The 13,154-nt window shown below is 40.5% G+C and overlaps 1 non-coding gene across 1 annotated transcript; it reads right to left on the bottom strand.

Moving 5' to 3' along the window:
* Window positions 1-7,868: 7,868 nt before the first annotated feature.
* Window positions 7,869-7,940, bottom strand: TRNAD-GUC. Its single transcript has one exon. It is a non-coding gene; the product is annotated as a tRNA-Asp (tRNA).
* Between the last annotated feature and the right edge of the window lie 5,214 nt (window positions 7,941-13,154).

Raw genomic sequence — 13,154 nt, 5'->3', positions numbered from 1 at the left:
ATAAAATAAATTTATTTATATATTTTATATTTTTTTATATGTAAAATAATTTTTTTTAATGGATGAACTAAACATATATGCAGACAGAGTACAAACTCAAAATTTCTGCTGGAATCACAACTCAATTCAGCAAAACTAATCCAAGAAGGCTACGTCTGTGAAGAAATTTTTCACCAAGAGTGAAAAAAAATTCCTGAACAATATGTAACTTGTACCGTTCTTCCGAAGCCGCTGAAAGGTCAATGATTGGTGGGTGCAGGAAAAGGCCGGTCAGGTGAAAGTGGTGACCAAAACTTGTCTGCGGAAAACGTGGGTTTGGTCAGAATTGAGTTGCATCATTACGGCAGGACCCCAGAAAATTAAAACGGTGGGATATATCCGCTCTCTTTTAAAATATTTTATTCTTTTAATTTTACTGTATATATTCATTTGGGATCTATACAAAGTAACCATCTAATTAAAGAAAAAACAGACATGTGAAAGAGACGGGTAAAACCTGTCTTCCTAGACCAGATTATTACTGCCATGACAATTTAATAAAAATTCTAATTGGACATCGATAAACAGTATTAATATGATGATTGAGAAAATTTGGAACGAGCACAAGAGACTGTGGACATAATTTTTTTAATCTACGAAAATAGAGTCGCACTGTAGATCCGATGTTGTCTTATTAGCTTTTTATTGGTGTGGTACTCATATGCATCGAGATATTTCGATCTCTTGATAACCATGTCAACTCTCAAGTGGTATAAATCATTAAAAGTTGCAATTAGTGCCACAAACTATTCCTAATCTTGAGATGGATATTTGAATGTCCCATCAATGTAGGTGGATGGGTTACTTCAACACAGTTCTTGAATTTCATCATGGCTCCATTGTTTCCATGGTAAACTTCAATCATCCACATAATTTCATCATAGTTTTTTTCAATATTTCTAGAGATACTAAAAAACTGTCGCCTCAAAGTATGACAATGCTTATGTAACAATTCAGACATCATTCAAAAAAAAAACTAGGCGAAAAATATTATTTAAATTTTTTAATTTCGTATAAATATTTAAGATCTATCCAACGAATAACTGATATGGGACTAAATATACGCACGCATGGGTCTTTACAGCTTATACCTTTAACCAATTTAAGTTCATTTATTGATCGTAGGTTGAATAGCGCTATCTTTTAATGGGATGATATAAATTTTTGACTCTTTCATAAATACATCAGATGTGATTGGTAGATTTTTGATTTGTCCTGAAACTAATCTATCCCAATTGCTATCTTAACATTAAAGTACAACCATGTCATATTCTTTATCTTTCACAATAATAATATGAATATATCATTGGTCCAATATCTTTGCAAAATTACCAGATATGGTCATTACTTTTAAAAATGTATATACTAATATTATTTGTACTGAGAGACTAAAATTAATGTGTCATGGTGACTGGCTCATCCTGTCATCGATTGATGAGATTGGGAGTTTTTGGGGCGTCATTTTCTTGTTAGAGAACCACGAGGGGTTCCAACCCTATACACCATTCAATGCCCAGCCCGACTCTCTACTTGGGCCAAACATTAGGCAAAACCTGATGCTCACAAAATGAAAAGGAACGATGCCATCCGAACTAATGCTCATTATCTTAGGCTCTATTTTGCAGAGTTTTTGGAAGAAACCTAAGATTGGAGAAAAAATACTTGGTACCTTGTTATTGTATTGATGTATGCTTTGTCCATATATAGAAGAGTTTGAAATAATCAATAGCTACAATTCAATGCCTAGCCCCACTCTCTACTTGGGCCAAACATTAGGCAAAACCTAATACTCACAAAATGGAAAGGGACGGTGCTATCCGAACTAATGCTTATTATCTTAGGCTCTATTTTGTAGAGCTTTTGAAAGAAACCTAAGATTGGAGAAAAACTACTTTGTGCCTTGTTATTGTATTGATGTATGCTTTGTCCATATATACAAGAGTTTGAAATAATCAATAGCTACAATTCAATGCCCAGCCCCACTCTCTACTTGGCCCAAACATTAGGCAAAACCTAATGCTCACAAAATGGAAAGGGATGGTGCTATCCGAATTAATGCTTATTATCTTAGGCTCTATTTTGCAGAGCTTTTGAAAGAAACCTAAGATTGGAGAAAAAATACTTTGTGCCTTGTTATTGTATTGATGTATGCTTTGCCCATATATACAAGAGTTTGAAATAATCAATAGCTACAATTCAATGCCCAGCCCCACTCTCTACTTGGGCCAAACATTAGGCAAAACCTAATGCTCACAAAATGAAAAGGGACGGTGCCATCCAAACTAATGCTCATTATCTTAGGCTCTATTTTGCAGGGCTTTTAAAAAAAACCTAAGATTGGAGAAAAAATACTTTGTGCCTTGTTATTGTATTGATGTATGCTTTGTCCATATATACAAGAGTTTGAAATAATTAATAGCTACATTTCAATGCCTAGCCCCACTCTCTACTTGGGCCAAACATTAGGCAAAACGTAATGCTCACAAAATGGAAAGGAACGATGCCATCCGAACTAATGCTCATTATCTTAGGCTCTATTTTGCAGAGCTTTTGGAAGAAACCTAAGATTGGAGAAAAAATACTTGGCACCTTGTTATTGTATTGATGTATGCTTTGTCCATATATACACGAGTTTGAAATAATCAATAGCTACAATTCAATGCCTAATCCCACTCTCTACTTGGGCCAAACATTAGGCAAAATCTAATGCTCACAAAATGGAAAGGGACGGTGCTATCCGAACTAATGCTTATTATCTTAGCCTCTATTTTGCAGAGCTTTTGAAAGAAACCTAAGATTGGAGAAAAAATACTTTGTGCCTTGTTATTGTATTGATGTATGCTTTGTCCATATTTATAAGAGTTTGAAATAATCAATAGCTACAATTCAATGCCCAGCCCCACTCTCTACTTGGGCCAAACATTAGGCAAAACCTAATGCTCTCAAAATGAAAAGGGACAGTGCCATCCCAACTAATGCTCATTATCTTAGGCTCTATTTTGCAGGGCTTTTGGAAGAAACCTAAGATTGGAGAAAAAATACTTTGTGCCTTGTTATTGTATTGATGTATGCTTTGTCCATATATACAAGAGTTTGAAATAATCAATAGCTACAATTCAATGCCTAGCCCCACTCTCTACTTGGGCCAAACATTAGGCAAAACCTAACGCTCACAAAATGGAAAGGAACGATGCCATCCGAACTAATGCTCATTATCTTAAGCTCTATTTTGCAGAGCTTTTGGAAGAAACCTAAGATTGGAGAAAAAATACTTTGTACCTTGTTATTGTATTGATGTATGCTTTGTCCATATATACAAGAGTTTGAAATAATCAATAGCTACAATTCAACGCCTAACCCCACTCTCTACTTGGGCCAAACATTAGGCAAAACCTAATGCTCACAAAATGGAAAGGGACGGTGCCATCCAAACTAATGCTCATTATCTTGGGCTCTATTGTGCAGAGCTTTTGGAAGAAACCTAAGATTGGAGAAAAAATACTTTGTGCCTTGTTATTGTATTGATGTATGCTTTGTCCATATATACAAGAGTTTGAAATAATCAATAGCTACAATTTAATGCCTAGCCCCACTCTCTATTTGGGCCAAACATTAGGCAAAACCTAATGCTCACAAAATGAAAAGGGACGGTGCCATCCGAACTAATGCTTATTATCTTAGGCTCTATTTTGCAGAACTTTTGGAAGAAACCTAAGATTGGAGAAAAAATACTTTGTGCCTTGTTATTGTATTGATGTATGCTTTGTCCATATATGTAAGAGTTTGAAATAATCAATAGCTACAATTCAATGCCTAGCCCTATTCTCTACTTGGGCCAAACATTAGGCAAAACCTAATGCTCATAAATGAAAAGGGATGGTGCCATCCGAACTAATGCTCATTATCGTAGGCTCTATTTTGCAGGGCTTTTAGAAGAAACCTAAGATTGGAGAAAAGATGCTTTGTGTCTTGTTATTGTATTGTTGTATGCTTTGTCCATATATACAAGAGTTTGAAATAATCAATGGCTGCATTGAAGGACTAAAGAAAGGAATGAGCAAAAGAAAAAAGAAGCTAAATAAGGAAAATAGCTAATTCTTGCTTGCTGCTGGCTTGTCATACGTTAGGAATGGGCCAGAAAACACTTTCTCATCCTCCAAAAATACTTTTGGATGAAACAGAGATATTTGGTAAAAAAAATCAAAAAATTATTTTAGCTTTGTCAGAAAGCTAAAACAATTTCTTGGAAGAGAAGGAGCTTCTTCCGAAAAGCACTTTTAGCATACAATAAAAGCTATTTTGATTTATATTTTTTTACCAAAATATCCAAAATAAAATATTATAATTATAGAAAACATCCCTTTATATTTATTAATATATAATGATATTATTTATAATATTTTGTATATTTATTATTGTATAAAAAACATGCTACTGTAGTTCCAAAATTTTTAATTCTAAATTTGCTACCTTGTACTCTGTCTGTACACATAAATACAAAGCTTTAGCTAAATGTAATCAAGAGAAGTAACTTCACATATGATCATAGTTAATTTTATAAAGCAATTTATTAATATAAAAATATATGATTACACGTCGTCATGTCATCTCAATTTCTAAAAATACTTTTATGTATAATAATAAGATCCTAACATGTATAGTGTACGTGAGGCGGCATGCAATGTAGGGGCAAACTTAGAGTATCACTTGAGAAACAAAGGAACAAATATGGCATTATTATGATAACATTGGTATCATCATACACAATAACTTAATTACTTATTATTAGTTCATATAATTAGAAACAAATTCTTATTACATATAAGAGTTTTAGAATCATCATATAATTTAAATATATCAACATTACCATCGTATTATATGACATTATATTTTGGTATATTTTTATATCTCTTTAGTATTAAAAAATCGTGCAATTAACTATATGATATTATCACTACAATATTTAAACACACCCTAGGACTTTTTCTTAGAGGTGGTTCCTCTATTCTCAAAGGTTAGGTGAGGATATGGAGTAAATACTAGTATTACTCTTCAAAACTTTGCCCACATTCTTTAGTCGATTCAAATTTGACCTCTTTCTGAGTTAGGTGGGGCAAGGACATAAGTATGCTGGAAAATCATGCAATCTCCTAATAATCAGGTAGACCCAAAAGGCTGTGAATTTCAGAAATATTTATCAGCCAATTCCACTCTGCAGCTACTTTCATTTTCTTTGGATCCAGAAAAATCCTAACCTTTGATACCACATAGCTAAGAAATCCCATGGTGTCCCACCAAAATTCACACTTCTTTAGCTTTACATGTAACTTCTTCTCCCTGAAAACCTGTAGTGCACCGTCTCAAGTGCTCTTCATACTTCTTTTTGCTCTTGGAAAAAAAATACCAGTATGTTATCAATGAAGACTGCCATACACTGATCAAAAAAAGTTTGAACACTATATTCATGATGCATGATTGCTACTGATGCAATCATCGGCACAACTGACATCACAAAAAAATTCTAGCTAGGTGCCCGGATCTCACCCAAAATTCTATTTTATGTGCATCCTCTATCTTGATTTTTCAACTAATAGTAGCTTCAGTGAAAGTTAATCTTGGAGAAGACTCATGCTCTCTACATTGATCCAACTAAATGAGCTCACCCGATAGCTCCGGACAAAGAATCCAACAAGTTTTTGAACTAACAGATTTCAATATTGTGGGGAAAAATTTAACTGGAATTAGAATGATTGTTTAAAAAAGGAACTGAGCCAAAAATCATGCAGAATTCTTACAATCTTCAAGTATACCCTACTATCATTAAGTCGTTGGACCCAACATTTTAATATAATTATCTCTCTATTAGATCACTTCTTTAGGAAATCTTTACATACTTGATGGGAAGCAAAATGGATCGTCCTACTCCGGCGTGGAGTCACCCAATTCCGGCCGAGCAGACCTTAGAGCCGAGCAGGCCAGACCTAGATCCCACCAAGGGCTAGGCTGACCTCGGACCCTGCCGATAGCCGAGCCGACCTCAGCCAGAGACCAGGCCGACCTTGAACCCTGCTGAAGGCCGAGCCGACCTTGGCCCTATCAACCTTAATCCCGTCGAAGATCCTGCAGATCCCATGCCCAGACGGCCGAGTGGACAAATCGTGCCACGTGGCAGACCTAAAAGCTTCCTCAGCAGATCTTTCTGGATCGCGGTGTTAAAGGCCAGTCAGTATGATGGCCTCCTCGCAGGGCAAAGCATTGATGACTGGCCCCTCGCATACCACCAGGTAATGCCTCGGAGTGAGTGCGCACACAACGCATTAAAGAGCTCCCTTGATCACTCTTGCTTAGAACTACGTGGCGGATCCTCAGAACAAATCCGGAAAGATATCTCCCGAATTCTCCGCCTGCGGGATTGATCTCTGTGCTGTACGCTACCTCCAATTGATGGCCAGCTGATCACGAATTGATCCGAGATTTCAAGCAATGCCTGTCACCCTCGCCTTATAAATAGGGGGTAGGAAAAGGCCCTCAATAAGCTTTGATAAGCCATTATAAGCTATTACAAGTACTCTTAAGTCATAAGAGGTTAACTAAGGCATTCAGAAACCTTTCCAAAAGTCTGGCTAACTTAGCTATCGAAGGACCTTCGTCGGAATTTACAGCTAAGGCTTTGTGCAGGTACCCTGGAGCGTACGAGATGGCCCTCTTTCTCCATCCTGACTGGCGTCTTCTCGGCTTCTTCTGGCATGGTCACCCTCAGGCCAAATTTCAACCACAATAATACTTATTTTTAAGGTTGAAGTTTCAAAGCAAATGCATTATTTATGTCATCCGACGGTCTCTCTAATGATAAAAGCTGGCTGTTACTTCTAATTTATAAATTCCACTAAAAAATGAAAATAAGCTTAAAAACAGAAAAAAGAGAAATTTGGGTGGAGCCTGAACAGCCTGGAAGTGTAGATATTTTACAAGAAATTTAATAACATTTTTAGAAAATCTTTACATACTTATTTTCAAGGTTGAAGTTACCAAGCAAACGCATTATTTATGTCATCCTGCGTTCACTTTAATGAAAGAAGCTGGTTGTTACTTCCATATGAATTCCACTGAAAAATGAAAACAGGCACTGGAAATTGAAAACAGGCTTAAAAAACAGAAAAAAAATAAAATCAGGCTGAAGTTTCAAAGCAAACGCATTATTTATGTCATCCTGCGGTCACTCTAATGATAGAGTCTGGCTGTTTACTTCTATGAATTCCACTGAAAAATGAAAACAGGCACTAGAAAATGAAAACATGCTTAAAAAACAGAAAAAAAAATAAAATCAGGTTGAAGTTTCAAAGCAAACGCATTATTTATGTCATCCTGCGATCGCTCTAGTGAGAGAAGCTGGATGTTACTTCTATATGAATTCCACTAAAAAATGAAAACAGACACTGGAAAATGAAAACAGGCTTAAAAAATAGAAAAATAATGAAAACGGGCTTAAAAAACAAAAAAAAATGAAAACAGGCTTAAAAAGCAGAAAAAAATGAAAACAGGCTTAAAAACAGAAAAAAAAATAAAAACAGGCTTAAAAAAACAGAAAAATAATGAAAACAGGCTTAAAAAACAGAAAAATGAAAACAGGCTTAAAAAGCAAAAAAAAAAAAAAAGAAAACAGGCTTAAAAAGCAGGGAAAAAAAATTAAAACCGGCTTAAAATCAGAAAAAAAAAGGGAAAACAGGCTTAAAAACAGAAAAAAAATGAAAACAGGCTTAAAATAGAGGGAAAAAAAATGAAAACAGACTTAAAAACATAAAAAAAAACAGACGGAAATTAGTGCAAGTCGCCGTTGCCGGGGATCGAACCCGGGTCGCCCGCGTGACAGGCGGGAATACTCACCACTATACTACAACGACAATTCAAACATTAAGATACTTAATGGCTACATAATCCATGTTTATCAAAATCATTCCGGCTACTGGCACAGCTTTTCCACCGAAAACATAATTGCCACCTTTAAAATCAAATCATGGGGAGATCATCTTTCTTCAAAAAATAGAAAAATCACATTTTATATATGTCTAGTCATTTGCAGAAATTACCTCCTAAATCATTTTTTTATGAATTTATATTGGTAGTCTCTTTAACTCACTTTCAAAACAACAACAACAAAAAAAAAGGTAGAAACGAATTAATTGATCCGCATTTTTATTAAATTTATTAAGGTACAAGTAGCAGTCAGCAGTCCCTAAACATATATTTTATTTATGTTTTGCTTGATGTTAGGGTATTAAAATAGGTTGGTTTTGGGCCTCCACAAGCGCATGCTTGTTGGTCCTTAAGGGGGCCTTTTGACCTTTTATTACGCACCATAATATTTCATTAAGGAATGTCAGGTAGGTAATCGGCAGGCCCGGATCTAATTAAAATCCAGCTTGAGACGTACACCACGGTACATGTATTTAATCCATGGAGGCCCTGATCAATCACGGCCGCCGATGACCATGATTAATAAACAGATGGGGAGGATCCCAACTTATAAAAGTTAAGGAGATAAAGAGATTGCCAGTGTTACAGGAGGTGGCAATTGGATTGGTTGGGTGGGTTCTATTTATTAAATTGGTCAGAAATTACAATTTGAATCTGTCATATTTAATAAATAGGTAATCCTATCCGATTCGTTTAATCTGTTTAATAAACAGGTAACTTATTTGCCCAATTCGATCGGATCTGTTTAACTTGTTTAGCCCAACCCATCCTGATCCGATCTGTTTAACCTGTTTGTCCAATTCGACCCGATCTGTTTAACCTATTTAGTCCAACCCATTCTGACCCGATCTATTTAAACTGTTTACCCAACCATGCATCTACCTCATTCCTGAGGACGTTATGTCTGGCTGCAAGATAGTGCCTCTGATTTAACCCAATATCTAACTAGTACCTAGCATAAACCTATATTTAACAGCAATACATAAATGAATAATGATCATTATTTAGTCATTATTTTTTTGTGATAACTTTAAATAATAGGATTAACTTTTGTTGTCTAACATTTTCCTTGTTTATCAACTTAAAATAATTTTGTTGTTTATCTTAACTTCTATTCTATAGCTACAGGGCGAGTGATGGCCAAGACTCTTCTTGTGACTGATTGGTGCTTTACGCAAGGAAACGATAATTTTGAGATAATTTTGTACATGGGTGAGGATAACTTTGTAAGCATGTAAATGAGATAACTTTGAGAACTACTATCCCATAAGTGTCAATATTTATAGTTCTGAAAAGAGATTGTATTTGAACCAACAATAGGCACGAGAGTTAAGGGAGTTCTGAGAACTAACTATAGTTTAAAATATGATGGGGATGATGTAATTGTTCGAGACGTTTTTCTTTTTCTCGTGTTTATCAAGTATGAAGGAATCAGGCCATGTTTGAAGTATGGATCACCAACATCACAACATAAATACCCTCTATTTTAATCAAGTTTTCCATGGAAATATCTAGGAACTCTTTGTATCTTGGTTCTCTGGATTCCATCTTGGAGAGTTTTGTCTACACTCAATTATTTTTTCTATTGTAATTGACTTTATTGGAGATTTCTTTTCGTTCTCCTTATTGTTTTTATTCTTTGTGCAATTCTCGTCCTACTAGAAATTACCAAAATCCTCTAATTGAGGCAAAACCGTGCCCTATCTTAGAATTACCTAAACTCCTACATTGACCTGCTCGATCCAACATGCTCGCAACCTGATTCGCCATAGTTTAATTTCTTAGGAAGCATCTGAAAATTCAAAACACCACGATAGTTCAAAACTTCTTGATTCTCCCTTATTTTTAATAGAATAACTAACTACAACTAATAGCAAATGTTGCTGAAAATTGGACCCGGGGGCTGCCGCGAACCAAAGGGGGAGGAGCTCCGCTGCCGGGACGGTGGATGGCGGTGCGCCGGCTGGTGGTGTCCTTCGGAGAGTCCTGCAAAAAAGCCGGTGGCCGGGCTTTCCGGCGCCGGCCCTCCGAAGCTTAAGTCAGATGGGGCTAATATGTGGGAGGAGTAAGGAGAGGAGTGTCTGTTCTTTCTGTGTGTATATTTGTGTCTGCTTTGTGTTGTCCCCCTTCTCTTCTTCCCCCCAGGTTCCCTTTTATAGAAGGATATTATATTACCTGGGAGGTGACAGGGGAATTTGTCCTCTTTTATGATAATTGGGCACGATTTGGCTCATTAATGGCGTAGTGGAGAATAAGGCGGGATCAGACCGGAATCAGAGAGTTGTCACGGTTGATCGGACCCGCTGGAGTGGTTGAACCGCCGGCCGTGGTGGGCCTGGGGTTCGTAGATGGTAAGTGCATTAATTGCTGAGTGAACCGGCGGTCAGGGAGAGCCATACACTTTGATGGTTCAGTGATCCGGAGATCATCTTGAGCCGTGTTCATTTAATGACTGAGTGCATCGGAGGCCTGAGGGGGTTTCATGCATTAATGACAGGTCGTGCCGAGTACCTACGGAAATCTCACGCTTTGATGACTTAGAGATAGTGGTAGATTGTAGTGGAGTCGTGTATTTAGCCGTCAGATCCTTTAGAGGATTAGGCGGAGATTGAGTATTTGGTTAAGGCTCGGGCTCGGCACGGGTGCCGAGCCGAGCTGGTCGCCCAGCGGAGTGTCCTGTGGCGGGGTTACTTCTGGTCGGCGTTCTCTGGTCGGCTCTTTTTAGTCGGGCGCCTTTATTCAGGCTCTTTGGTTGAGTGCCTCGCTGGCCGGCGCTATTTGGTTGAGCGCCTCTGGTTGGCGCTCTTTGGTCGAGCGCCTCTGGTCGGCGCTATTTGGTTGAGCGCCTCCGAGGTGGCATGACTTGGGGTTTTTCCCCCAACACTACCCCCGACTTCTAAGTTCCAGCTGGCTACCAGCTTGAGCGCGGGAAGTAGTTTTAGTTGGGTCATTATGGATTTCGAAAATTTTTAAATTATCGCGTTTCTCTATTTATCGGGCGCTTCGGGGTGCCTCTAATAGGCGGCGTCTCTTTTTTCCGGAAATGTCCCATTATTGGGACGCCCTCTCCGAAGCGTCCTCGCGTCGTGGGCTCATGATGGGGCCGCACGATCCGATGGGGCACTTCGGTGTTCGAAGCGTCAACCCGAATTAAATGTGGCGCTCCGTCTTTCGGGCCGACATGTGTCGTAATCTAAACGGGATGCAGCGTTTCTCTCGCTGATCCGGGCCGTTGGAAGGGTCTATATAAACTCTCACCGGCCTCCCGTTCCTTTCTTATTGTCTTCTTCCTCCAGCTCTTCTCAGTCCGAAGTTTCTTTTGTCCGGCGTCTCCTATAGGTCCCTTTTCTTCCTAGTCTTTTCCTCTTCCTTCTAATGGGTTCCATTTCTAGTGAAGTTGAGTCCACCATGAGTGTTCTGGAGGTCGAAATGACCGAAGAGTGGTTTTTCCCTCTTCAAGGGTTCCGTTTGGAACCCGCCAGGCGGGGTGATCGGGTGACCGATCCTCCGGTAGGCCGGATTGGAGTGTACTTAGAGTCACTCTGGGCCGGCCTACGATTCCCTCTCCACGGCTTCGTGAACGAGTTGTTGGCGGTGTACCAATTGGTTCCGGCGTAGCTTGCTCCGAATGCCTGGAGGATAGTGATCAGTTTCCTGTCGCTGTGTTTACTGCACGAGATTCCGACCTCTGTCAACGTTTTCCGGCGACTTTTTGTTTTGAAGTCGAATCCGGGAGACGGAGAGTGGCTCTATATCGCCCTTCGGGCGGGTCGGCCACTCTTTCAGGGCGCTCCTTCGTCCATTCATGACTGGAACAAGAAGTTCTTCTTCCTAGGCTATAAACGGACATGGGGGTTTGACCCTAGGTGGAGACCGACCCAGCTTAGGTCTATCAACAAACCCCCCCAGCTTTCTCCACGTGAGCAGGGGATCATCGACACCATCCGCAGCCTCGGGGACGGTATTTCACTGAGTGGCCTCATAAGTGAGGATGCTCTAGTGAACGTTGGCCTGAGCTCGGTGCGTCCCCATGGTAAGGATAACAGTAGGGTGTCATTTTTCATTTTATTACTGTTCTAAGTTCTAATCCTGCTCGCCCTTGCAGATATCGCAAAGATGGTGACCAAGAGCGAGGTCCTATACGCCCGGTTTCAGAAGAGGGCGGCCGAGCTCTCGGGAGAACCGACCGAGCCGAGGAAGAAGGCGAAGACCTCGGCGACCTCGGCGACCGCAGCGGTCGAGGTGAGCGTTCCTCGACCCGCGCGCTCCGAAGCTGGTCGGAGGGAGGGCGCGGATTCCAGGGGCGTGGGCTCAAGGGGAGCTGCGGTGGCGCTCCCGTGCCCAGTGCCATTGTCGCAAATTCCAGGTCGGCAGGAAGCCCCAGTTGCCGACCAGGGGAGAAGCTCCGCGGGTCTGGCGCTCGCGCGCCCCGCTCTAGTTTCGCGGCAGCCAAATCGGCCGCCTATTCGACCCCAGCCCTCCAATTCCGAGCCGGGGAGCAGCCAGGGAGCTTCGGGATCGGCTCTGCCTAGGGCAGCCGAAGCTAGCCTTTCGGGCCCGTCGGGCTCACGGGAGCGGGTTCCTTACGCTCCCGTATGGTCGGTTTTTGAGGGCGACTCGGCCCTCGACAATCCTCAAGTAGCGCGCGAAGTGTTTCAGGTCGCGCTGCTTCCGGCCGACCAGGCCAAGATACGGTCCATGAACTACAGCGCCTTCATGGACTCCACTCTTTGCTCTGCCGTCCGGATAAGTTGGTCTTCCTATTCGTACGGTTATATGCAAGTTTTATTTGTTTATTTTTTTTAGTCTCATCTCTCACGTCTCTTTTTTACAGCATTTGCACGAGACGAAGACGCTGATGCACATTGTACAAGACTACCGGGAGCGGGCCCGGAGGCATCAGAGGGGGCATGAGGAGGCCGAGGCGAGGTGCCTGGCGTCCGAGGCCGAGCGCCAGGTGCTCCAAACAAGAGTGGGAGCAGCCGAGGACGAGATTCGAGCTCTGACCGCCGAGCTCGAAGACGAGAAGGGCGCGCATACGTTGGCGAGATCAGAAGTGCGTGCCGCGGAGGCTCGTTTGGCCGAGGCCGAGCTGGCACTGGCCTCCCGCGAGCAAGAGGTGGGGAATGCCCGCCTTAAGA

Source organism: Phoenix dactylifera, chromosome 1, assembly GCF_009389715.1.
Source record: "Phoenix dactylifera cultivar Barhee BC4 chromosome 1, palm_55x_up_171113_PBpolish2nd_filt_p, whole genome shotgun sequence".
In the NCBI taxonomy this organism is placed as follows: Eukaryota; Viridiplantae; Streptophyta; class Magnoliopsida; order Arecales; family Arecaceae; genus Phoenix; species Phoenix dactylifera.
Note: the sequence above shows the minus strand (reverse complement) of the source record. Positions and strands in the feature narration are given on the sequence as shown.